The 25,090-nt window shown below is 43.4% G+C and overlaps 1 protein-coding gene and 1 long non-coding RNA gene across 2 annotated transcripts in view; one reads left to right on the forward strand and one right to left on the reverse strand.

Annotated features, from left to right (window-relative positions):
• The window catches only part of LOC144672197 (immunoglobulin kappa light chain-like), a 373,445-nt gene that overhangs the window by 258,016 nt on the left and 90,339 nt on the right, over nucleotides 1-25,090 (reverse strand). The window lies entirely within an intron of this gene.
• Nucleotides 12,049-15,063, forward strand: LOC144672215 (uncharacterized). The gene is made up of 3 exons (XR_013574079.1): nucleotides 12,049-12,177; nucleotides 12,280-12,585; nucleotides 15,007-15,063. It is a non-coding gene; the product is annotated as an uncharacterized LOC144672215 (long non-coding RNA).

A 25,090-nucleotide genomic window follows, 5' to 3' on the forward strand; every position in this document is an offset into this window, starting at 1 on the left:
CATTGTGTCCAATTCGGAACACAGTACTTTAGGAAGTATATCAAGGCGTTGGAGAGGCTGAGGGCGGGGCCTGGATCGGGAGATTTACCAGAATGGGGCCCGGGATCAGGAACTTCAGTTAATGTGGAGAGAATGGACAATCTGGGATTTCTCCTTAGAGCAGAGAAGGTTAACGGAGGATTATTGATTGAGGGTCAATTCAGCACAAAATGTTAAAAGCATGAATGGATTTGATAGATGAAATAAGGAGGAATCTGTTTCGACTGGCAGAAACCAAAGCCGGGGATGTGATGGTTTTGTATTCTTTTTACACAAAGAGCCGGCACACACATGATCGTCCGAACTGCCCCAGTGCTTGGACCGCAGCTATTCTGAATCTCTGATGTGGGGACGAATTGTAATATTTCCAAATGTGTTGAAGACACAACTCTAGGTGGGAAGGTTATTTGTGAAGAGGATGCAACTAGGCGACAAGGGGGATTAGACAGGCTGAGTTAATTCACAACAAATTGGCAGATGGAATATAATGTCAACAAGTGTGAAGAATTCCGTTGTGGTAGCAAATAAAAAGCAGAAAGACTAGTATTTCTTAAATGGTGGGATGTTGCAACGTGTTCATGTAAACAGGGACCAGAATGTTCTTCTTCACATGCCACTGAAAGATACCATGCAGCTTCAGCAAGCTGCAGGAAGAAACTAGGGAGGTAAATAGTATTTTGGCCTTCATCGCAAGGGTTTTTGAGAATAGGAGATGTCTTGGTGCAATTGCATAGAGCCTTGGTGAGACCGCACCTGGAGTATTATGTACAGTTTTGATCTCCTTTTCTAAGGAAGCATGCATTTGCCATGGAGAGAGTGCAACAGATGTTTACCAGACTAATACCTGGTACAGCGGGATTGCCTGATGAGGAGTGATTGAGGGAACTGCGTCTGCCTTCTCTAGAGTTTGAAATAATGAGAGGTGATATAAATGAAAGTTACATTTTTTTACAGGGTGCTGCAGGGTAGATGAGGATAGGATATGTTTTCCCCTGCCTGGTGGGTCTAGGTGTAGAGAACATGCCATCAGAATAAAGCACGAGCCATGCAAAACTGAGATGTGGAGGAATTTCTTCACACAGACGGTGGTGAAGCTTTGCAATTCTGTATAACAGAGCGCTGTGAAAGCTCAGTCATTTCGCGTCATCAAGAAAGATTTTGATATATTTCTGGATGCTCAAGGGATGTGGCGATAATGGGAAAACGGCGTAAGAAATATACGATCAACCATGCTCTGCTTGTATGAAGCAGCAAGATCGATGGGCCGAATGGACTGCCTACGCTCCATATTCCCCTGTCACTTCGCCCCTATGCCTCCAATTGTGTAGTGTCATTCTGCAATTCTGTAATTCAGTTTTCAGATAGACATTTTTATGCTGCTTTCATACTGATAACACAAAAATTATGGAGCTATCCTTACAGCGCTGTCATTCCATTCATCTCAATGAGCGAACAGTATGTGATTTATGCCATTATGCGCGTCCATTCGTCGTTATCAGTCCCTCTGGCTGTTTCTTTTTTCATTTCATACCCAAATGTAATGATCCGGCGTTTTGAATGGTCACGTTTCCAATGAGAGAATCTCAGAAAATAATGATTTAACCGAGCAGCAGTTTCTAAGTCGTGCATCCTTGCAGGATGGTGCATTCCAGCACTAAACTTTGTCAGAATGGTGGTGGCGATTCTAGTGCTGCTTTTGACCCTCATATTAATTTCCATGCACAAATGCGGCATTTTCAGAATTGTTTCTACATGTGATTTCCTTCTCTTGGTTTTAAATCTCTAATTACAATTTCTGGTTACAGAAAACACTAGACAAGAGATCCCACAATGAAAGGTAAGAAAGCGAACCATTTGCAACGTATATCCCGAACACTCTATTTAACACAGGGCCAAACCCAGTTCAACACCAACACTCGTTCCAATGATATATGCTTACATGTTTCAGAACCTGTCCTGCCTTTTAGCTATATTCTGAATGACAAGGTTCAATATACTTTCCAGTCTCAGTGTGGACATCTCTACTCCTCTCTGGACCTGGCTGCATTGGAAAAATAGATCATAAAAGAAGGCTGGTGGCAGATGTTAATCCGGGTGATTTCTGACTCATGAATTAAGAAGGAGAAAGGATTTTCCAAAGAACCGGCAGTCTGGTGGAAATGAATATGGGGCCAAGGAGACTCCCATCAAGCAGCTAACCTATCCCCGTGCACTCCCCAGAGTTACAAAGACGGGTTCCTTTTCTTAAATGTAAAACAAGGTGTTTTGGGCACCGTTAAGGTTAATCTTCTCTATTTTTGTAATTCAAGTGTGAAGGAAACATTGAGCAAAGACGAGGGAATTTCCCGGATTGTCTGAAATTTTTCTGCTGATCTTGAACCTCCAGTTACTGGCAGGTGTTGTTTTTTTGCAAATATCCTCATGTAAATAAAATGAATTATGCTTCGATGATAATGATGCACCATGTGTCTGTGTTGATCAATACAAGGAACGTCCCCGGTAAAATACTTTCAGGATCCATCCCCCAGAAACTGCCTAATACATCGCTTTGGGAGTTAAATGAACTCTTAGCTGCATTGCACTTGTTAATATGAATTTAGGTTGCGTTATAGGGTTTCATGAAGCGGATCAAAGTGCACCAAGGCGATACCGGGGTAAAAGGTTTGGTACGCAAACATTCCATTCCATTCAGTGTAGAAGATTAAGGGCAGCTCGAATTGAGGTGTTTTAGCTGATCAAGTGTTTCAATAATGTCGATAGAGTGAAACGATTTCCTCTGGTGGGTGGGGGATGGGGTGGGGGGGGGTGCGTGGCGCGTGTCGGGGTGGGGGGAGTCCAGATTAAAGGGGCAAAACATTAAACCCAGAGCCAGTCCGTTCAGGGGTGATGGCAGAAACACTTCTTCACACAAAGGGGAGCGGAAATCTGTGATTGCCTCTCAGCAAAAAGCAACTGAGGATGTGGCTCAAAGTATTACTTTTTGCGGTAAGGGGCGAAAGAGATATGGAATGAAAGCAGATGGGTAAAGTTAAGAAACTGATCACGCAAGATCTAATTCAGTGCTGGAACATGCTCGTGGGGCTGAATGGCTTCAGCAAATAGTGACCGCACAAACAGAGGTCAACATCGAGAATGGCTTCCTGGCTAGAGAGAATTGGGCTGTAGTTCATGTGAGTTGTTTGGAGTTGTGTTGCGGGTAATGTATGTGGCCGTGAAACTCTCTGAAATTATTTAACAAACTGTCATTGTCCGAATGGTTGAGAAGGATAGATGAAGTGTAGCAGAATGACCTCTCCCAACTGCATCTCGTTGGGCTGGTTGATCTGAAGAGCAGAGATGGATTTGAGGAGTGGGGGTGGGGGGGAGGGGGGGGGGGGTGTGGTGGGGGTGGGGGGGGGGGTGCTGGTACGGGGGGGTTGGTGGTGCGGTGCTGCGGAGGTGGTTGGTGGTTGTGTGGGGGTGAGATGCTGGATAAACATATAAGGGAGACAGGAATAGAAGGATATGTTGGTGGGTTTAGATGAAGAGGGAGTGGATGGAACATAAATGAAAGGCCATCTAATGCCCAGTCTATATATGGTTGATATGTAAGGTGTTACTGTTTATGCTGCCTCTTTGTTCTGTATAATGTACATGATGCTCTTTCAAACATCAGGTGGCAGTGTGGTGGTGCAGAGGGCGGGAGGGGGAGAACTGCAACTGCCTTGTTTTATGATTGGCTAACAGGACATGTTCACCTTGAATGCGACGCGCTGGACAAATGGAAATCTTGTTTTTCTGTATCTCCCGTCCCGTCCCCAGGATGTTCCAAGCCTCCTCAAATTATTTTAATCGCACCTGTGGAGAATGCATTTTCACAACAGAGTCAGCTGATGTTAGATCGGGAATGTTTATATCCGTTACGAACAGGAAAAACAAAGAATTATCCATCAGGTCATTGTTCAATAAGCAACGCAACTAACCAGCAATCATTACATCAAATTTTTCCTGTCCCGTTTTTTAGTATTTCGTAAAGGAGAGGTTTCATGGAAATACATCACATCATCTCAGAAAAATGTCATCTCAATTTTAGTCCCACAATTATCTGATAATCTAATGTGTCGGGTGGGTTATTTGAACGTATGTAAAATATTAATGCCGGCAGCAAATCACGCTCAGTCACAGCCAGTGGGTTCTCCTATAAACAGCATAGATTCGAACATTCATTGAGAGGTGTGCAACAAGATGCCTGTTTCAGAGGGTAACTGAACGTTAGCTGGAGTCTGGGAATAAAGTGCATGTTAAATGAGTCGGCACAGGCGTGACGGGCTGAGTGGTCTCCTTCTGTGCTGACAGTGGCTACGATTCTATCATTATTGTCGTTAAAATCTAGTGAAATGTTTTATCGACAGAGAAGATGGATTGAAAAATAATCTTCTTTCAAGAGTAAACGTAAAATTTTTAATTCCCATTTCACAAACAGTGAAGGCTTGGGATGCATGATCAGTGCAGCTTTCAGATTGATGCAGCATAAATCCCCAGTCAGTGTCAGAACTGCCCGGTTAATGGTTAAGTCCACTTCTCATCCGGACAGATTCGCCCTGCAAATGTCTTTGTAAATTAATCTAAAAGGCACCCTGAGTACACTTGCCCTGAACCATCAAAAGGCTGTTATCACAAATCTATCATTGGTTCTCAAATCCGTTTTACTATAATGGCAACTCAGAACAAGACGCATTGTAGATTTTATTTGAAATATATCTTACTGACATGCTGCATAAATGTGGGTAGAATATGGAACTTGCTCCCAAAGGGACTGGCTGAGCTAAACAGCAGAGATGCATTTAAGTGGAGGGGGGTGGCTGGGATGGTGGGGTGGGGGTGCGGTGGGAAAGGGGGGATTCTGGATAAACATATAAGGGAAACAGGAATAGAAGGATATGTTGGTGGGTTTAGATGAAGAGGGAGTGGATGGAACATAAATGACAGGCCATACAGCGCAGAGTCGATATAGGACTGATATGTAAGGTTTTGCTGTTAGTGCTGCCTCTTTGTTCTGTATAACGTACATGATGCTCTTCTAGACGGCAGGTGGCAGTGTGGTGGTGTAGAGGATGGGAGGGGGAGAACGAGACCTGCCTTGTTTATTGATTAGCTAACAGGAAATGTTCGCCTTGAATGCGATGTGAGGTGTCAGCTGTGGCTCAGTTCATAGCACCCTCGCCTTTGAATCAGAGGGTTGTGGGTTCATGTCCCACTCCCGGAAAACCAAGAATTGTGATTGTACTCGAAAGAGTTGCAATCTTTGACTGTTGATAACTCGAAAGAGTTTGAATGCGATGTGATGACACTCGCCCTGCTGGACAAACTAAAGTCTTGTATTTCTATATCTCCCGTCCCCCCGCAAGAATTTTCCAGAGGTCACGGCACCGTCGCATATAGTTGAGAGGAAATAGCCCTGTGCACAGCAACTTTGAGTCTGCACCCCATTAAGTGCCAAAGCATCATGTCAAACATGGGCAGGAAAACTCCTACTGATTACCACTGACCAATCTCCCTCGCTTCTCCATGTGAAAAGCACCTGAAGGAAGCTCCAGGAGTGACAAGGGCTCAGAATGTACTCTGGATAACAGACTTAAATGCTCCTCACTAAGAGTGGCTCTGAAGAATTACGATTAACCTAGCCGATCTGAAGGACATAACTGCTAGCCTGGGCCCGGGACAGTTGGCGAGTGAACCAACAGGAGGAAAAGACCTATCAGACATGGTACTCACCAGAATATGCATCTCTCTGTGACAGTATAGGTAGGGGTTATCATCGCACAGTCCTCGACGTCCCGTCTTCACGCTACACACACTTACCATCATGTTGTTTTTCATTAAAACGGTGCTAAATTGGATAGGCTTGGATTATACCTCGGCACCTATTTACCAACACTCGGCAGGTCATAACATTCAAGGCTATGGGCCAAGTGCTGGAAAATGGGATTAGGAAATTAGGTCAAGTGTTGGTGTAGACTCGATGGGCCGAAGTGCCTCATCTGCACTGTGTGATTCTGTGATTCTGTGAACCTCGAAACTGGGCACCAATGAGTCGCTGTCGTCCACCAGCGGCAGCAGATTTGTATCCAACCACAATCAGTAACCTCATGGCCCGGTGTGTCCCCCGTTATACCATTGCCATCAATTCAATGAATCAACTGTGGTTCAATGAGGAGCATGGAACTGCATTCCGGGAGCAGCAGCAAGCTAATATACGAACTTGGTGCCAGACTCATGAACTCACAACAGAGGCCTGCTTGCACGTCAAACGGCGGAAGCATCATGCAGTAGATTATTTCGCTCTGCAGTCCTGCCCCATCTAGCCGTGAATGGTGGTGCGCAAATTAACAACTACTCTTAGGAGGAAGCTCCACCAATATCCCCATCGTCAATGATGGGGAGCCCAGCACGGTGGTGAAAAATCACAGTAAAAGACATGGTTAAAGCATTTGCAAACATCTTCAGCCAGAAGGGGTGAGTGGGTGACCCATCTCAGCAGCCTCCAAAGGTCCCCAGCATTGAAGATGCCTATTCATAGCGAATTTGATGCACCCGGCGGGAGGTCAAGAAATGGGTGAATACAGTGGATAGTCCAAATTCTATAAGCATTGGAAAAATCCCGGCAGTAATGCTGAGCTCCCCAGAACGAGCCCGCCCCCAGCCACGTTGTTCGGGCACAGCTGTAACAAATGCCATCTCCCCGCAGTCTGGCAAATGACCAGCTATGCCTTGGCCTCATAAAGCGGGATAAACCCAACCTAGCAAATTTCAGCCTCCTATCTATCATCAACAAAGTGATGGAAGCTGGCATCGACCGTGCTCTCCAGTGGTAGCGACCACAACATGGTGCAATTTCAGCTTGTTGTGGACAAAAAAATAGGCAAGTTGCAAAATAATGTTTTGGACTGGGGAAGAGTGGATCTTTGTAAAATAAGGCAGGATCAATCCAAGTTAGACTGGGAGCAGCTTCTTGTGGAGAAATCCATAGAAGAGCAGTAGGGGGCGTTCAAAGAGGAAATGGGGAGGGTCACCATGTTCTCTCTAATGTGATAGGTAGGCGTAACAAGCACAGAGAACCATGGATGACTAGAAATATTCATGATACGTTGAGAAGAAACCGAGGGGCTTTTAGCAGGTACAAGGGGAACAAATAAGGGGAGGCATTAGTGGTGTACAGAAAGTGCAGGGTGGAGCTTAAGAAAGCAATTAGGAGAACAAAGAGGGGATCTGAGAAAGCTCTGGCTGGTAAAGGGAGGGAAAATCCCAAGATATACTATAAGTATATCAATCGGAAGGGGATAACCAGGAAAAGAATATGGCCCATTGGAGACCAAGTGGAAAATCTACGGGTGGAGCCAGAGGACACCGGCATAGTTTTGAATGAATACTTCACATCCGTCTTGACCCAAGAGAATGAGGATGGAGGTATCGAACTCGGGGGGAGAGACTTCGAGGTTATTGAGCAAATTGATATAAGGAGTGACAAGGTATTGGAGGTATTGGCAGGATTAAAAGTCGAAAAATCTCCAGATCAGGATGACTTGTGCCCAAGGCTGCTGAGGGAGGCAAGGGAAGAGATCGCAGGGGCTTTGACCGAATTTTATATTCCCCTCCGGCCACGTTGGAGGTGCCAGAGGACTGGAGAACAGCTAATGTGGTTACGCTATTTAAGAAGGGTTGTAGAGATAAGCCAGGGACCTACAGGCCAATGAGTCTCACGCCAGTGGTAGGGAAAATATTGGGGAAAATTCTGAAGGAGAGAATCTATCTCCACTTGGAGAGGCAAGGATTGATCACGGATAGTCAGCATGGCTTTGCCAGAGGGATGTCATGCCTAATAGATTTGATTGAATGTTTTCAGGAGGTGGCCAGTTGTGTAGATGATGGTTGTGCACTTGATGTAGTTCACATGGATTTCAGCAAAGCCTTTGACAAGGTTCCACATGGGAGACTTGTCAATGCAGAAAATGCTTATGGGATACAGAGTAATTTGATAAGGTGGATTCAAAATTGGCTTAGTTGTAGGAGGAAGAGTGTGAGGACAGAAGGCCGCTTTAGTGACTGGAAGCCATTGTCCAGTGGCATACCACAGAGATCTGTGCTGGTTCCCCTATTATTCGTCATTTATATTAACGACATAAATGACCATGTGGGTGATAAGATTAGTAAGTTTGGGGATGACATAAAGATTGGCCGGGAGGATAACAGTGAGGTTGAGTGTCTTGGGCTACAGGAAGATATAGACGGGAGAGTCAAATGGGCAGCTAAGTGGCAGATGCAATTCAACCCTGAAAAGTGTGAGATGATACACGTTGGAATGAGTAATTTCACAAGGAAGCATTCAACGAACAGTATGACACTAGGGCATTCTGAGGAACAAAGGGACCTTGGCGTGTGGGTCCATAGATCTCTGAAGGCGGAGGGGCAAGTTAGTGGGGTGGTGAAAAAGGCGCATGGGACACTTGCTTTATCAATCGAGGCATAGATTACAAATGCAGAGAGGTCATGTTGGAGTTGTATAGAACATTGGTGAGGCCACAGCTGAAGTACTGTGTGCAGTTCTGGTCGCCACATTATAGGGAGGATGTTATTGCACTGGAGGGGGTGCAGAGGAGATCCACCAGGGTGTTGCCTGGGATGAAACATTTAAGTTATGAAGGGAGGTTGGATAGAATGGGTTGTTTTCGTTGGAGTACAGAAGACTGAGGGGCGAAATGATCGAGGTGTGGAAGGCTATGAGAGACATGAAGAGGGTGGATGTGGTCCAGCTGCTCTCCTTAGTTGAAGGGTCAGTCACGAGTGGACGCAAGTTCAAGGCCAGGAGGTTTAGGGGCGATGTGAAGAAAAACTCTTTTACCCAGAGGGTGGTGACGGTCTGGAATGCCCTGCCTGGGAGGGTGGTGGAGGCGGGTTGCCGCACTTCCTTTAACAAGTACCAGGATGAGCAGTTGGCACGTCATAACAATCAAGGCTATCAGCCAAAAACTGGTAAATAGGATTAGGTAGGTGGGTCAGGTGTTTCTCATGTGTCGGTGCAGACTCGATGGCCCGAAGGGCCTCTTCTGCACTCTGTGATTCTGTGATTCTGTTAACCCGAGTCATTCACATGGACATTGCGAATTTCCATATTCAGTTCATGTTTGCTATCGCCTTTTTTTGGAAATAATCTTACAAATGGCCCACTGACAGGCAGGAATATCGATTAGAATCGGATCTTCACCCACGCGTTGTTCGGACCAGAAATAAATAAATGCAGTGCTAGTTTAATTACACCGTGTCTCTGACTTCGTCTGTCATTATGTAGGGGCTCTGAGACAGAGAGGGCTCAGATTCTGCAACTAGAGAAGTTATTGTCACATTACCACTGATTGTTGAGAGAAAGTGCATTTACAACAGTTCAATGGAAAATTCACAGCACAGTTATGACCTTGAAATAACTGGTAACCTTCTTTGACGTTACAATTTACATAGTTACATGGCATTTAGAGCACAGAAAAAAGCCATTCGACCCGAATGCTCGTACCTGTTTATGCTCCACAGGAGCCTCCTCCCACCCTAACCCCCTCTTCGTCTCAGCCCAACAGTATATCCTTTCATTCCTTTCTCCCGCATATGTTCATCCATCTCCTCACTTAAATGCATCTCTGCAATAGCCTCATCCATTCCCTGTGGGAGCGGGTTCCACACTCTCCCCAAAGTGTTGGTAGAGAGGTTACTCCTGAATTCCAGGCTGCATCTATCTCATATTAATGACCCTTCTTTACAGAGGACCAGTGGAACGCAGGAGCACGATTAGGCCATTCGAGCCTTCTCCTCCATTCAATAAGATCATGGCCGATCTGGTTTTGGTCTCAACTCCGCGTTCCTGTCTGCCGCCCATAGGCCTTGACTCCCTCGACTAACAAAAATATGTATAATGCAGCCTTGTATAAATTCAAAGGCCCAGCCGCGACTACTTTCTGGGAACAGCTTTCCACATACCAAAGACCCTTTGGGTGAACAAAAACGTCTCGTCATCTCTGCCTTACAATGGAGACCTCTATTTTTGATCCATGCCCAGAGCTTTGGCCACAGCAGGAATCATCGTCCGGGTCTCCGCCCTATCAAGGCCCCTCAGGAACGTATATGTTTCAATGAGATCACCTTTCATTCCTCTGAACTCCAATACGAATTCCTGAATTCTCCGAAATTCCTGATTTGATTTATTGGTGACCAATATGTTTGAAATCCTGCAGATGTAGAACCATCTTCCTTACTTCTGCTAAATAAATCAGTTCATAACTTTAAAGACCTCGATCAGATGACCCCTCAATCCTTCCCTTTTTTAGAGAAAACATCTCCAGCCGGTTCATTCGTTCCTGATAGTTATAAGCTCACAGTTCTGATATCATTCTTGTGAAATATTAACATTAAATATTTCCAATGCCTCTGTATCCTTTCTAGAATATGCAGAACTATGTTCTGTACTCCAATTGTGGTCTAACTCATGTGAGTAAATGCCTGGTGTATTTTGTAAAACAGATTATGAGTGCTTGACAGCACTTTGACCTGCAATAAACAGGAAAACCGCAGTGAGCTGTCTACCTCGGCACCATTTTCCAAACCCTATCGTGTATCTATTAATAAAGACAGAAGACGATTCAGTCTGCACCATTCAAACTTCCTTCAGACGGAGAGAACGAGAGCGAGTCCTTAGTGAGATTCGGATCGGGGGCTCAAAGTCAATCAGGCAGTCAGTCTGAAGTCACGGGCAATGAGGTTCCTCGGTGTGTGTGCATTGTCCCATCTCTTCCAAGGTAAGATGTCCTAACATTTTCAGATAGAGTGGGGAAGGGTTGGGACAGTCACATAAGGAGAAAATGTTTCCATTGGCACGAGGAACGGCAAGCAGAGAGACGCAAGTTTAAGATAATCGGCCAAAAACCACAGGGGGAGACCTGAAGATTTTTCTTAACTAAGCGAGTTGTTGTGATCTGGAAGGCTCTGCCTGAAAAAGCGGTAGAATCAGATTCAGTAGGAACTTTCAAAAGGGGAATTGGTAAATACTTGAAAGGGAAAAATATGCAGGGATATGGGGGAAGGAGCGGGCGGGAGATTGAGGGCTAACTGTATAGATCTCCCCAAGTGCCAGCTTTCTGAAGGGCCGAATGGCCTCCGCCTACGGTGTGCGATTCTCTCAGATGCAATTCAGTTATAAAGTTCGAAGTAAAAATAGAGTGAATATAGTCAACAACGTGGAAAATGTGTATCTGTCAGGAACAATGACTGGAATTAATCCGAAATGTAACCTCTCCTGCGATAAAAGATGTGAGTTCCCTCCATTGACATTATTGGCGATTGAGAAGAGGACAGAGTTTCAAGTGGATCATTAGACTGAGTTATAATCTCTGGAACAAAATAAAATGCCCAAATTCAGCGGAGACGAACAGGAAGCGAAGGGCGGATGAGAGAGAAGAAAACACTTGGATATTTTAGCTTCGAAGAAACTCTTAAAAGTTAGTAACGTCACACAGTTCCCATGTTTGTATCCAAGTGATTAAACCAGGTTTACCGGTGAATGGACACGTTACTGTGTCCTTGAAACGACAGGAATAAAACGGCGCAAACAACCGATTCCGCACGTTATTTTGCTGCGGACTATTTTTTTAAAGGATTGCGCTTCCTCCCCATCGCGGTCTCTCCGCCGGAGGTTGGCTTGGGGGGAGAGGCTTCTTGGGTGCGGGGCGACGGGCTGCACCATAACCTGGAGTAAACCTTGTTTATTTCTCTCTTGCTCAGTTATTGTGTCTCAGCCCGTCTTGTCTCAGTCTCCGCCGGTTCAGACACTCCCAGCGGGGAGTCGCGCCAAACTGAGCTGCCACATGAGGAGATCAGTGGCTGGCTACGCCTCCTGGTACAGACAGTGGGAGCGAAACGAGATGAAGCTGGTTTATACAGCGGGCAAGTACATCCCAGCAGAGGGGAGATTTTCCAGCGAGATTTCTGAACAAGCGGGTTATTATTCACTGCTCATTGCGGATACCCGGAGAAATGATTCTGGAATGTATTACTGTGCAACCGATAATTACCAGAACCTGGCTTTAATATTCGGAAATGGCTCCCAGTTAGTGATTACAGGTAAATGTCATTAATATTCCATTGCATTTGGCATTTCTACAGAAATTAAATGTACCTGGTTTCAGCTGTTAATGGGGTTTCTGCTTCATTTGCCAAATTTAGAGGGCTCCCCCACCATATTCCTCCTCACCCCGCCGGAGGATGAGATTCCTTCGATGGAAAGGGTCCCGTTGTTGTGTTTGATCCGAGGCTTGTCCCCCGATTCCTTTCCCGTTCGCTGGAATGTTTCCGGGCAGGATAACGAGGGACAGACCGATTCCGGAACAATTGAGTCGGACGGGACCTACACCATCAGGAGTTACACCAGCCTCTCGGCGGAAACTTGGAGCAGCGGCGCTCTCTGTACTTGCGCCGTTCAATTCAACTCCAGTGAAAATCTTCTCAGTGCAAGTGTCTCATCTCAGAGAGGTAGCTATTAACAGTGACCGTTTACCAATCTATTTAATGCTGAAGGGAGGTTTTGTCAATTTTGTAAATTAGAATTGCCAATCTTTCCGTGTGTGTCCATGTATCATCATTTTATCAATGACCTATGACGGATTTCTCAATCTTTCAGACTTTAGCTTTCTGAAATTCAAACTCCATCTGTTCTCTGTACTCCAGAAAGCTATGGATGTTCAGCCACGGAGATAGATTTTTGTACTCTCAGGGAATAAGGGATGTGGACAGTGTGGGAATATGAAGTTGATGTACAAGATTAGCTGTGGCCATATTGAACGGCGCCTCAGATTTGAGGGGCCGAATAGTCTCCTGCTCCTATTTCTTGTGCTTTTGTGTCTGGTTAGGCATATTGACAGTGTTGCGGGTCAGTGGCTGATTTGTCAGTGTGTAAAATTAAAAGGTGTGTTTATATTCCCAGTGTACCACTTTGTCTCACCATGTCTGTGTACAATTATCTATTCATATCTCGATCTACTTCACATTCACAATATTTTTGTCTGTCTCAGTTAAACATTGAGGATATATATATGTATATATATATATATATATATATATATATATATATAAAAACATATATCAACCCATTTCTGTGCAAGTGCCATTTAGTATATCTGTCCCATCTGTCCATTTGACTGCTGCAACTCTCTTTGTCTCTCTGTCTCACTGATCTCCCCACTCTCTCCTGCCTCACTCTGTCACTGTCTCTCCCTGTCGCTTTCTCTGTTTGTCTGTCAGTTTCTGTCCGTCTTCTTCTCTGCCTCTATTGATTTATTTGTTGATTTCTATTTAACTATGTCAGTCTCCCACTTGTTATCTTGTCCATTTCAACCGTAGTGAAATGGTGTGCTTTAAGACATTTAACACATTTACCTACGGACGTATCTCTCCCCTGCTCTCTCCATAATGCTCGCTGTCGCTCTCTGTCTCTTTTTTTCTTCCTGCCTCCCTCTCTTACTCCCTGACTCTCTCTGTGTCTCTAAATTTCTTCCTCTCTATATCTCCTTTTCTATCCTTTTTAAACAGTTCTGCAAAAGCTCTCAGCACTACCTACCAGACTCTCTTCATCTCTACCCAACTAGATAGTTATCCACCTGTTTCTGTATGTATGTATCTGTCTGTCTATCTATCTATCTATCTATCTATCTATCTATCTATCTATCTATCTATCTATCTATCTATCTATCTATCTATCTATCTATCTATCTATCTATCTATCTATCTATCTATCTATCTATCTATCTATCTATCTATCTATCTATCTATCTATCTATCTATCTATCTATCTATCTATCTATCTATCTATCTATCTATCTATCTATCTATCTATCTATCTATCTATCTATCTATCTATCTATCTATCTATCTATCTATCTATCTATCTATCTATCTATCTATCTATCTATCTATCTATCTATCTATCTATCTATCTATCTATCTATCTATCTATCTATCTGTCTGTCTGTCTGTCTGTCTGTCTGTCTGTCTGTCTGTCTGTCTATCTATCTATCTGTCTGTCTGTCTGTCTGTCTGTCTATCTATCTGTCTATCTATCTATCTATCTATCTATCTATCTATCTATCTATCTATCTATCTATCTATCTATCTATCTATCTATCTATCTATCTATCTATCTATCTATCTATCTATCTATCTATCTATCTATCTATCTATCTATCTATCTATCTATCTATCTATCTATCTATCTATCTATCTATCTATCTATCTATCTATCTATCTATCTATCTATCTATCTATCTATCTATATATATATATATATATCTATCTATCTATCTATCCAACTGCCTCTCTATCTATCCAACTGCCTCTCTATCTATCTATTCATCCATCTCCCGCTCTCTGTGCCCCACCTCTCTCTATTTCTGCCCAGCGTGAAAAGTGTCCAAGAAGGTCTCTTCTTTTTTGCTTTCTCACTCTCTCTCTCTCTCCCCCTCAGACTTTCCATATGTCTCTATCTCTCTTTCATTATATATCTCTCTATTTAACGATTTCCCTGTGCATTTATATCTCAGTTAATCTGTTTTGTATCGTATATCTGCTTTCTCGGATGGTCTCCCTCAATCTGTCACTATGAATGTCCTGCTGAAAGAGTGCTCTATAAGATCTCTGCCCTCTCTTACTGGCCATCCAGCAATCTCTCTCTCTCTATCTCTCTCTCTCTATTTCTCTTCCTTCTTTCTATCTCTTTCTACTCCTGCCCTGTTTCAACATTGTTCTGTAAGATCTCTGCTCTATTTCAGAATAACGAATTACCCAAAAAAACTATTTCCGTTTTCGGGTGAAATCAAACATTTAAATTATCAAACTTTCTCTTATTTAATTAATTCCACAAACTTTTATTAAATGAAAGGTATTTTTTTTTTTTTGCAGATTCTCCGCCATCTACCACCTGCAGTTTTCCGCTTTCCGGGAGTTTGTCGGCGGCAGTGCTTTTCCTTCTGGGGATTATACTTGTGGTCGGGAGAAGGAACTGCAGGAACCGGCAGATAGGTAGCGATTTTTGGGAGACGCTGTAACTCCGCGGCGCTCTCAATCTGTCCATTTATCAATGGGCTATTGACACTTTCAACCTGTTCAGTGTGAAATGTGGCTATTTATGTTCATTTCAAATTTTACTTTCTTACAGGCAACATGAACATTGATGAGGATCTGACATATTCCAGAGAACAACAAGAGAATAAAGAGGTAAAAGAATGGAATTGTTATTGCCAATGCGCGTGGATATATTTCACTGAATTTTAATCCATAGTTTAAATTTCATAATTATTGTTATATGAGCCAGGAAAATTTTGCTTTGTGAGCGCTACAGGAGCGCAGAAACTAGGCTTTAATCCCTTGAGTGCAGAAGATTAAGGGGTGATTTAACCGGGGGATTTAAGATAGTTAGATGATACGATGGGGCCAATGGAAAGCAATTGTTTCCTCTGGTGGGGTTGGGAAAGGGGGAGTGCAGAACAAGGGGCAGAACGTTAAAATTAGAGCAGCTCGTTCAGGGGTGATATCAGGGAACACTTCGACACAAAAAAACTACAGGCAATGTGTAACTCTTTGCCCCAAACGCTGTTGAGTCCGCGGGATCAATTGGAAATGTCAGAACTGTGATTGATGGATTTTTCTTGGGTAAGGGGTTTAAGGATTATGGAAACAAGGTGGGTAAATGGGAGTTATGATATAAATTCTCCAGATAACAGAATACAGTATAATGATCTAATTGAATAGACTGGAGGGGCAGAATGGCCACCTCCTTTCTCTATGTTGATGCTGTGTGTTGTGTTCAGAGATTCTGTTTTTCTTTTCCCCCACAGACGCTTTATGCCCGCTTGGCTTTTAAGGAGGCCCCCACACTCGGATTGCAGAGGAAAGAGGGAGAGCTATCGCAGTCTGCTCCCCGTACATGACGTGTTGTCAAAAGTTTCCTCTGTTGAGCGGGACAGTCCAAAAGTCCAACCGTCGCAAATTCAGGCGCATTCTCGGCACAATTTTGTGATTTCGCCCATAGGGGACCCGGAATTATCTCATAATGCCCACTATACTAACGATGAAATATCACCTGCAGTTCGACCCCAGCATTCCCAGTTTTCTGTTATCTGGCATTAGTGATTATTGTTGCATTCTGCACCTTTGTTCAGTAGGTGAGCAGGATATTACATAAACAGCATTTAAAATGTATATGTGTTCGAGTTACCTACAGATTAAAACAGGTTTGAAAACCGATGACAGCTCTGTGATGCGAGTTTTTTGATGATGCAGACCACATGCGCCCAAGTTATCTCTGAGGCCAATTTACAAAGTCATTGAAAGAGCCAATGTAAGCAGGATAGAAATAGGGTTATGTACATGAGGAGAGGGCGTGGGACTAAAGGGCACATTCCAAGATATGGTACGGGCGTGACTGGCCGATTGGCCTCCTCCGGTGCTTTAAGTGTCTTCGAACCAGTGATTTTAGGCGGTAAAATTCACACAACTGCATTGTCAAAAGGGCGGTTGGATTGTAAATAATCTCCTTTCAAGAGTAAATGCAACATTGTTCCCTCCCAGGAGACAGCCAATGAAGGCTTGGGGTCCACTAACGCTGCAGCTTTCATATCAATGCAGCCTAAATACCCATCCAGCACCTGCTGGTACATAACCCTATTTCTATCCTATTAGCCCTCTAGTAGCACACCTCCCACTAAGTGTTAGTCTCCATCCTGAGTACAGTGCATCCTATCGGGTGTGACTGGAAGCGTCTTGCTGGTGATGTTAATAATTAGCAAACATGAACATAATTCGCTCCTCCCGTTAATATATCAGTCTGACGCGTGAGTAACTTTGAGGTGATGACTCATTGAGATGATGTAATCTAATTCCATTTGGCCTGGAAACCGTTGGTGCGCTGATTACTGGATATTTTTGCTGGTGATTAAACTATGATCTGCATAATGTCTTCTGATTCCTGTTCGTAACGAATAGAAACTTTCCCAAATTAACACTGGCTTATTCAGCTGCAAAGATTCATTCTGCGCAGATATATCGAGACTATTTTGAGGCATTAATTAAAAAATAAAAATGAAAAAGGTCAACCTGCAAAACAGAGTTCATCCGCCCGGCAAGGTTCTGACATCCTCATCCTGCAGGAAATCAAATGTTCCCTTTAATAAATCAGGGGGATTTGCAAGCGCTTCCCTATTCTACATACCCAGAGAGTCATTCCTGGCGCTGATCACTCTGCGTCATCGAACTCCAGGCATCAGTCCTCGTAATTTCTTGACCTGTTAATCCTAGAGGCACTTTGGAACCATTCAGTTCCTCTGGTTGGATTTAGCATTCGATCTGATCATGGCTGAAGTTAGGAAATTGAGATTGTTTAAGTACCTTAGATGTGTATTTGGGTTTGTTAAGTTCGGCAGGCGTCTTTAAGTTTAAGTTTAGTTTATATGTAGTTTTTTTCTATTTGTCGATTAAACGGTGGAACCTGGGATCTAGTTTCATTTTTCAGTGGAGGCAAAGGCCTAAAGCTCTGTTTGTATACTTGCGTTTCTCATTAGTTTTATGATTCTTGAAGAAAAGGTAAAGCAATCACAAAATTAGAAAAAAAACGGTGTTGCTGCTGAGCAATAGGGGCCCAGAGAGGGATGCTTTTTCACACACACACACACACAGACAGACACAGACGCACACAGAGAGGGGCAGAGGGAATACAGGGGAGAGCAGGGCGACTGACAGCAAGTCCCAAATTGAAGTTAAAGCCAAGACTTCAGTCTAAATGGAGAAGGGGCAGCAGAGAGCGGGTTTCCCAAAAGAAAGGAAAGGTCCCAAACCTAAAGGATGAGACAGAAACGGGGCGAAGGCCCATGGAGACGTTCAGGAAAGGAGAGGAACCTGGTGTGGAATTGATAGGCTATGTGTATAAGCTCATTTTATCATGAAAAGTTACCTGGGGAGTCTCTGGAAGGAAGCTTTTCTCACACTGCATCTAAACTTCCGCCCCTCACGTGTAAAAAAGGGCAGTTGCCTGTGAGGGAGAAGTGCTATCAGACACTCACTCTGCTGTCACCGGAGAAGGTGGTTGATTAACTCAATGACCCAATTCACATCCAATCTTTAGTATACTTAAGATGAACCTGCTCGGAGACTAGTTGACGGGAAATAGTTAATGGGTCCTTCAGAGGCAAAATTAAACTAGTTAGAAATTTATAATGACGTTTTCAAATACTTTAATGACGGATTTGTGGACTAAAGCCGACTATCACACTCTGGCACGTTCACTGATATTATGTATTCTTCAAAATAAACCAGATAGAAGATCTTATAATTGTGTTGACCAAAATATGGCTATAAATATTAGTCGTGGATTATTCCGCAAGTGAATCTGATTTATTGATATGCGGCACAGGTTGGGTATCTGTATGTTTCAGAATATCACAAAATGCGGGTTAATGGACACCAGGTTGAATGGATTGCGTCGGGTCACGAAATTGTTGGCCCCGGTTTCGAGGTTGTAACTATCAGGAAGGATTAAACAGGCTGAGGCTCTTACCTGTGGATAAATCAAGGCTGAGGGGGTGACCTGATAGAGGTAATTAAAATTATGTACATATTCGATACGGTAGACGTAAAGAAGATATTCACACTTGTTGGGAGAGAGACCAGAACTAGGGACCATTAATATAAAGTAGTCACCAATAAATCCAGTCAGGAATGTAGGAGAATCCTCTTTATTCATACCGTGTGGAGAATGTGGAACTCCCTCGCACAGGGTGTGGTCGAGGTGAATCACAGAGGTGGTTTGAAGGGGGAATCAGATAAAGACACGAGTGAGAAAGGAATAGGAGGGTATGATGATGGCGTGAGATGAAGAGCGGGTTGGAGGGGGGTCGGGTGCAGCAGAAACAGCGGCACAGAGCAGATGGCCGATGCTCCGCTGATCCACAGGAGTAATTCTGACACAAAGAGACAGGCGGGAAGACAGATTCTGGGTGATACAGTAACTAAAATATTAGCGTCATATTCTAGCTTTCTTCAATCTGGTGTGTTTTTGTTGAAACCAGAATTAATTAACGTGTCTCGGGTGGAAAATAAAAACAGAACACTCGGAATTGGAGATATTTCCGCTGTGCCCACGCGAATGTCACAAGCAGTAATGTTGTTGCAAGCAGAACCTTTTCATGTTGTCCCCACTTTGCACCAGCCCGGACTGCCCACCGCCTGTGACGCGTGTCTACCACGATCTGTAGCGTGTTGCCCTTTGCAGGCAGAGCCGTGTGTGGTCATCTAACCTGTAAACAGGAAACCCTCAGCTAAAACTTACATGCGCTGATTTTTCCAGTGCCCTATTTTTAAATGTTGTACGTAATTAACGCATAATGTGTATTATCACCACGTCTTCCGAGCCCGGGGCCGAAAACAGAAACACGGGAGCGAAGAGACGGTGCAAGCCTCACAGAAACCGGCCCGGGATCGGAGACCGTGAGCTTCTTAATGTCCTGTACGTTGCTGCATCTGTTTCCCGGTTTGTGCCTTCTTCACTCCTCATTCAGGATGGCTTAAGATCACTGAGATAGTCAGCCAAGTAGAAACTTATGCCCACATCTATACTGTATAACATCCGCTTCGTGTTGAATGACTGAAATATGTCCACCTGATCAAAATCAATCACATAGCAACATTCTCCAACCTATCGGCTGAGAAGTTAAACCGAGGCTCTCTGTCTGCCTCCTTCGGATGCAGAGGATCGGAGAGGTGGTGGAGCGGGTCGGCGGAGGTACCACCTGAGTCACTGGGGCCAATATTTATCCCCAAACAACAGCACGACCTCGGTCATTATCACATTGTTATTTGTGGGTCTTGCTGTGCGCAGTTACAGCTGCCGCTTTTACTACAGGACAACAGAGACTGACTTCAAAAAAGCTTCATTGCCCCTGAAGTGCCTCTTTCCCTCTTGCTCCTGTTGTTATTTCAAATTTAACGCACAACGTTTGACTCCGTTAGCATTTATTAAGGAGTTGGTGGTCTATTATACGTTTTATTTTTGTTGCCGATTCTTCATGGGAAACATTTTGTCTCTCCCTGCCATAACAGAACTCATAGTGTTGATTTTGGGCCTCTCAGTAAGGGCATCTGAGGCAGCTTTGTCCCAGATTCCGGCGGTTCAGAGTCTGACGCTTGAAAGTACGTACAATGTGCACTGTGACACGGCTTGATTGGCAGAGAGTCGGGGGTGGGGCGGGAGGCGGGAGGTGGTCCATTTGTGTAAACGGGGCATCTGCAACTGGTTTACACCGTGAAAATGTACGACCCTTCAACCGGGAGATTTTCGAGAGAAGTTAACAGCAAATTGACTCTCTATTCTCTGATAATTGCGGGTGTCCGGGCCAGTGACTCAAGCATGTATCACCGAGCAGCTAAAGAGCTCGGTGCGGTGCCTTTTACGTTTGGAAATGGTTGCAAATTCTCGACAGAGGTAAACATTACGAGAATTTTACCTACTGCGTCATGAATAGGAAGTTACGGCCAATAGCCATCGAATCGTAAAGCCCCATCCCACTAAGTTCACCAATAATCGACCTTCTAAACCCGCACCGGATGAAATTCTTTCCACGGGAAGGGGCCCTTTGCGGTGTTTGGTGAAGGGTGTGGATCACTTTGTCGCCTGCTGGAATGATCCCGGGCGGGATCCCCAGGAACAGAGCGATTCCAGGACAATCGAGCCATTAGGAGTTCCATAATTCTTTGGGTGGATACTTGAAGCAGCGGGTGCTCTGTGTATTTGCGCCATTCAATTAAACCCCAGTTAAAATCTTCCACGTGAAAGTGTCTCATGTCAGAGAGGTAGGTATTAAGAGTTATCTTGTGTATTTAATGTGCGGAATATTTGTTAGCAGTATCATTTTGTACATTAAAGATCCGCTTTTTTATTTGTCCATGTATAATTTCCTGACCACTTACCCCGCTCGTTGGGAAAGAAGCGTTTTGAGAGAGATAACCTATTATGGCATTTCAGTTATGAAATGAAATCCCAAATTCTTGTCCACCAATTTCTCTCTCGATTCCCACATGTGATTATTTGTATTCCTATAGCGCTTCCAGCAGAGACTCAGTGCATTCGGCCGTTCGGCTCCTGACTGGTGTTTCTGCTCCTCACAAACCTCCTGCCGCCCCTTTTCATCTCATCCCATCAACATGTTATTCTGTTCCCTTATTCATGACGTACTTACCCTGTGTCTTTTAAATGCATCTCAGCTATTGACTTTCAGCTGTTTCAATGTGGCTATTTCGACTCAGTTTAAATTTCACTTTCTAACAGACAACATGAACAGCGATGCGGAACTGACAGTTTCCAGAGCAACGACGCAAGAAAAGACGGTAACTATGGATGGAATTGTTTCCTAGCATGTAATACATGAAATACATTTCACTGAATTCTAGTCAACTGTATAACAGTCATCGTTACTGCTATATGAGTGTAGGAGATTTTGCAAAGTGCATATTGCAAGAAAACACTGTTTAGGCCTCCTATAACAATGCAATAATAGATTTAAAATGTTGATAGGGGATCAACTGAACATGTCAAAATTCTGATTGATACGTTTTTATTGGCTAAAGTGCAATGGGACGAAGGCGAGGATATGGGGCTGAGGTACAGATCGGAAATTATCTCCTTGAAAGGCAGAACAGGCTCGAAGGGCTGAATGGCCTTCTGATGATGGTGCGACTCACGATAATTGTTTCTGTTTTCTCTTACGGCTCTCTTTGCTCGGCTGGCGTTCAATGTGGATCCCACAATCTGATAAAAAACGATATTGAGAGCTCAAGTTCTGGTTCCGGGCTATGACGCGTAGTGGAAAGTATCCGCTGTTATGTTCTCATTGGAGGAAAACCTGGAGGCAGCCACCTCAAATTGTGTTACCGGCTGAATTAATATTTATTAATAATAATGAACAATAAAGTCCGCTGATTGTTCACCTACTGGAGAGTCTTCAAGTCTGACAGAGCAGGCTCCAATTCAGGTCCAATTTGTCACTCGAAACTTTTAAAATTCCGTTCAGCCTCGATGTGTTTCTGCTTTCTTGCGGCAGTGTTTTTATGTTCATTGTGCATTTTAGTGTAGCGCTTGAGCAGGAAAGAGCCAATCAGTGTCCAAGTTAGCAATCCATTAAAACATGTTTTGAAACGCCAGCATTGAATTTGGACCTCAGGTTGTTTGATCTCTCAGTGCAGATGTGCTCAGTGAACCTGCAATGAAAGGTTTCAGGACCTCTTTATAGAACACCTGAGTGAAGTTTAAAAGTGGGAACAATTCTACAAGAATGATACCAGACCTGAGAGGTTATGATATCAGGACAGATTGAACAGGTTGGCCCTCTTTTCGACAAAAACTGAAGACTGAGGGATAACCTAATGATGATATTTAAAATTATGAAATAGTTCGATATGTATAGACAAAGAGATAAAGTTTCCACTTGCAGGAAGAGCAGAAATAAAGGTTATGAATATAAGATATTCACCAATAATTCCAATGGGGAAATCAGGAATAATACTTTCTCAAGAAAAAGGGGAGAATGCAGAACTCGCTACCAGCTGGAGTGGTTAAGGTGAATAACTGCGATGCATTTAGGGGGACCTCGATAAACACATAATGAATAAAGGAATATGATATTATGATGGGGTGAGATGAAGATGGATAGAAGGAGGCAATTGTGGAGCAGAAAGGAGAGCAGTGAGCAGGGGGGCCGAATGGCCTGTTTCTGCTCTAGAAATAATTTGTCTTTTTTTAAGCAGAAAATATCAGCAGTGACTGACAGCGGTTTGCTGTGGATACTTATCACCAATACAACACATTGTTCTTCCCAATAAAATAAAGAGTTAAATATGACCGTAACATTCAAAGGACGTTTCACTTAAGTGGTCTGATATCTTTCCGTTACACCGTCAATATTATAAACATTAAACAGCAAGGTTTAGGACCACTGCTTTTTAAGATACATGCCACGACTGCAACCAAAGTTATTCACCGAGGAAGACAAATCCCAGAGGGAAAATTGTCTTACAGATTTTTTTCTTTGTATTCTGAAAACAAGGTGAAAGTTACTGGTGACAGAAACATAGAATCCGAGTAACACTTTGAGCACTCTAAAATTAAAAGATTTAAGAATAAGAAGAAAAAGACTTTAAGCACACCAGATTAAAAATTACACAGTTGAAAGAGCCTTGCAAAACATTCCTCCAAAAAACACAGTTGGCCAAAACACAGAAGTAAACTATTTTGCAACAGCTGCCTATTAGATTTTCAAATCATAAAAAAATCCAGTAATATTACACAAGGCAAAAACTGCTGCTACTTTAGTAAAGCATTCCGCACAGCTTCTCACTCTCTTCCATTCTGCTGTGGAAATCCGAAGGAGGTTCAGGAACATACTCCCTCATGGAAACAAAGGCTTCTTTTTCCTGAAATCAACTGGCTTCTTCAAATTTATATTTTGTCTCAGCACGCAGCTAGTCTCAGGACATGTCCTACACACAGTCACCTCAATTCAAGCAAATAACCTTCCTTTTATATCTTCTCTTCCACTTTCATCCTAGGCTCCTTTATTCTAAGCACCTCTTTGAACTCAGCTCTTCCAAAATATAAAAACCTTCCATGTCTTCCTATTGCCTCCACTTTCGAGTCAAATGAATTTAAATATACTTCCCTTGTTTAACTATGAAATCTTTGTACTAGTACTTTAAAGTCCCTTTGGAATGTAGCAGCTGGAAAGACAGGCCCTTATTTACCAACTGATGGAAATTAAAAACCCAATTTATTTGCTGGTAATCCAACTTCGCCATAGCCTCTTATTACACAAATGCATGCATCCAGCACCTTTACACTTAACTCTCAGTCCCCACAGCCAAGCTTCCTTTATTAAATTTCCCTAGTTTAATTAGCTATGTAAACACACACACACACACACACCACACAGACACGCACACACACCGCACAGACACGCACACACAAACACCCCTCTTATTACAGAATACCACCATGGCCCCCACAATTCATTTTTTAAAAATCGATCATCACGTACTGAGCTCCACCTATTCACCTTGTCTCCATATCCATTAATACACTTACACACAAAATGAAATAGACACCAGCTTCAGCATCTCTCTGGTGGAGAGGTATAGAGATTCCTAATCCATACTCCACAAAATTTCTTGCTCCAAAAGCACGGCACTCACGGTAAAGTATTGACATGTAGTTTTGAAATTATACACAAAGTAAGAGACACTGTGTAAAAGTGAAATGGAACCATTGCAAGTGTTCTGCATCACTGCCCTTGTCCCTCTCGTGTCCCGTGTTCCATTTCAGCAAGTGATAGAACACATCACATCTCAGACAAAGAAACCCACCACTAACAGCATCTCAATCCAGGACTGATTTTGTTAGCACAACAGGAATTGCATCTTTATACAGGTGGCATTTAATCATAATTTAACTATTAGTAAGCACAAACACCTGGTGCATCGTTATACTCGAAGAGTAATTTATTTTATTTACATCCAGACATTTGTAAAGAAATGAACATCCTGTCAGTAACTGGAGTTACAGGGTCAACAGAAAAAGTTCCTAGTGTTTACTCAATCGTTCTTTCACTTTTGAGTTACATGATTACAGTGGAAAATATTTAAGCAAACTCAAAACAAATTCAACATTTAACAAAACGGGCCAGTCTTTGAAAGCTCTGGAGAGTGCAGTGGGATAGTTTAGTTGATTGATGGGTGTTTCCTTAGCTCTCTGTTCATTTACACAAGGCTCTGGTTTGTTTGGCAAATCCTGTTTCCTCTAAAACTCATCAGAGGGAAACCGTCTGGTTTCTCATCTGCGACCCGCCTTCTTTTTAGATCTTTTATCCAATGCAGCCAAGTCCAGGGAGGCCTAGTGAGTTCCGCCTTGAGTCTGGGAGACATATTAAACATTAAGAGCGAAAAGTAG

Source organism: Cetorhinus maximus, chromosome 36 (assembly GCF_964194155.1).
Source record: "Cetorhinus maximus chromosome 36, sCetMax3.hap1.1, whole genome shotgun sequence".
NCBI classification, from domain to species: Eukaryota; Metazoa; Chordata; class Chondrichthyes; order Lamniformes; family Cetorhinidae; genus Cetorhinus; species Cetorhinus maximus.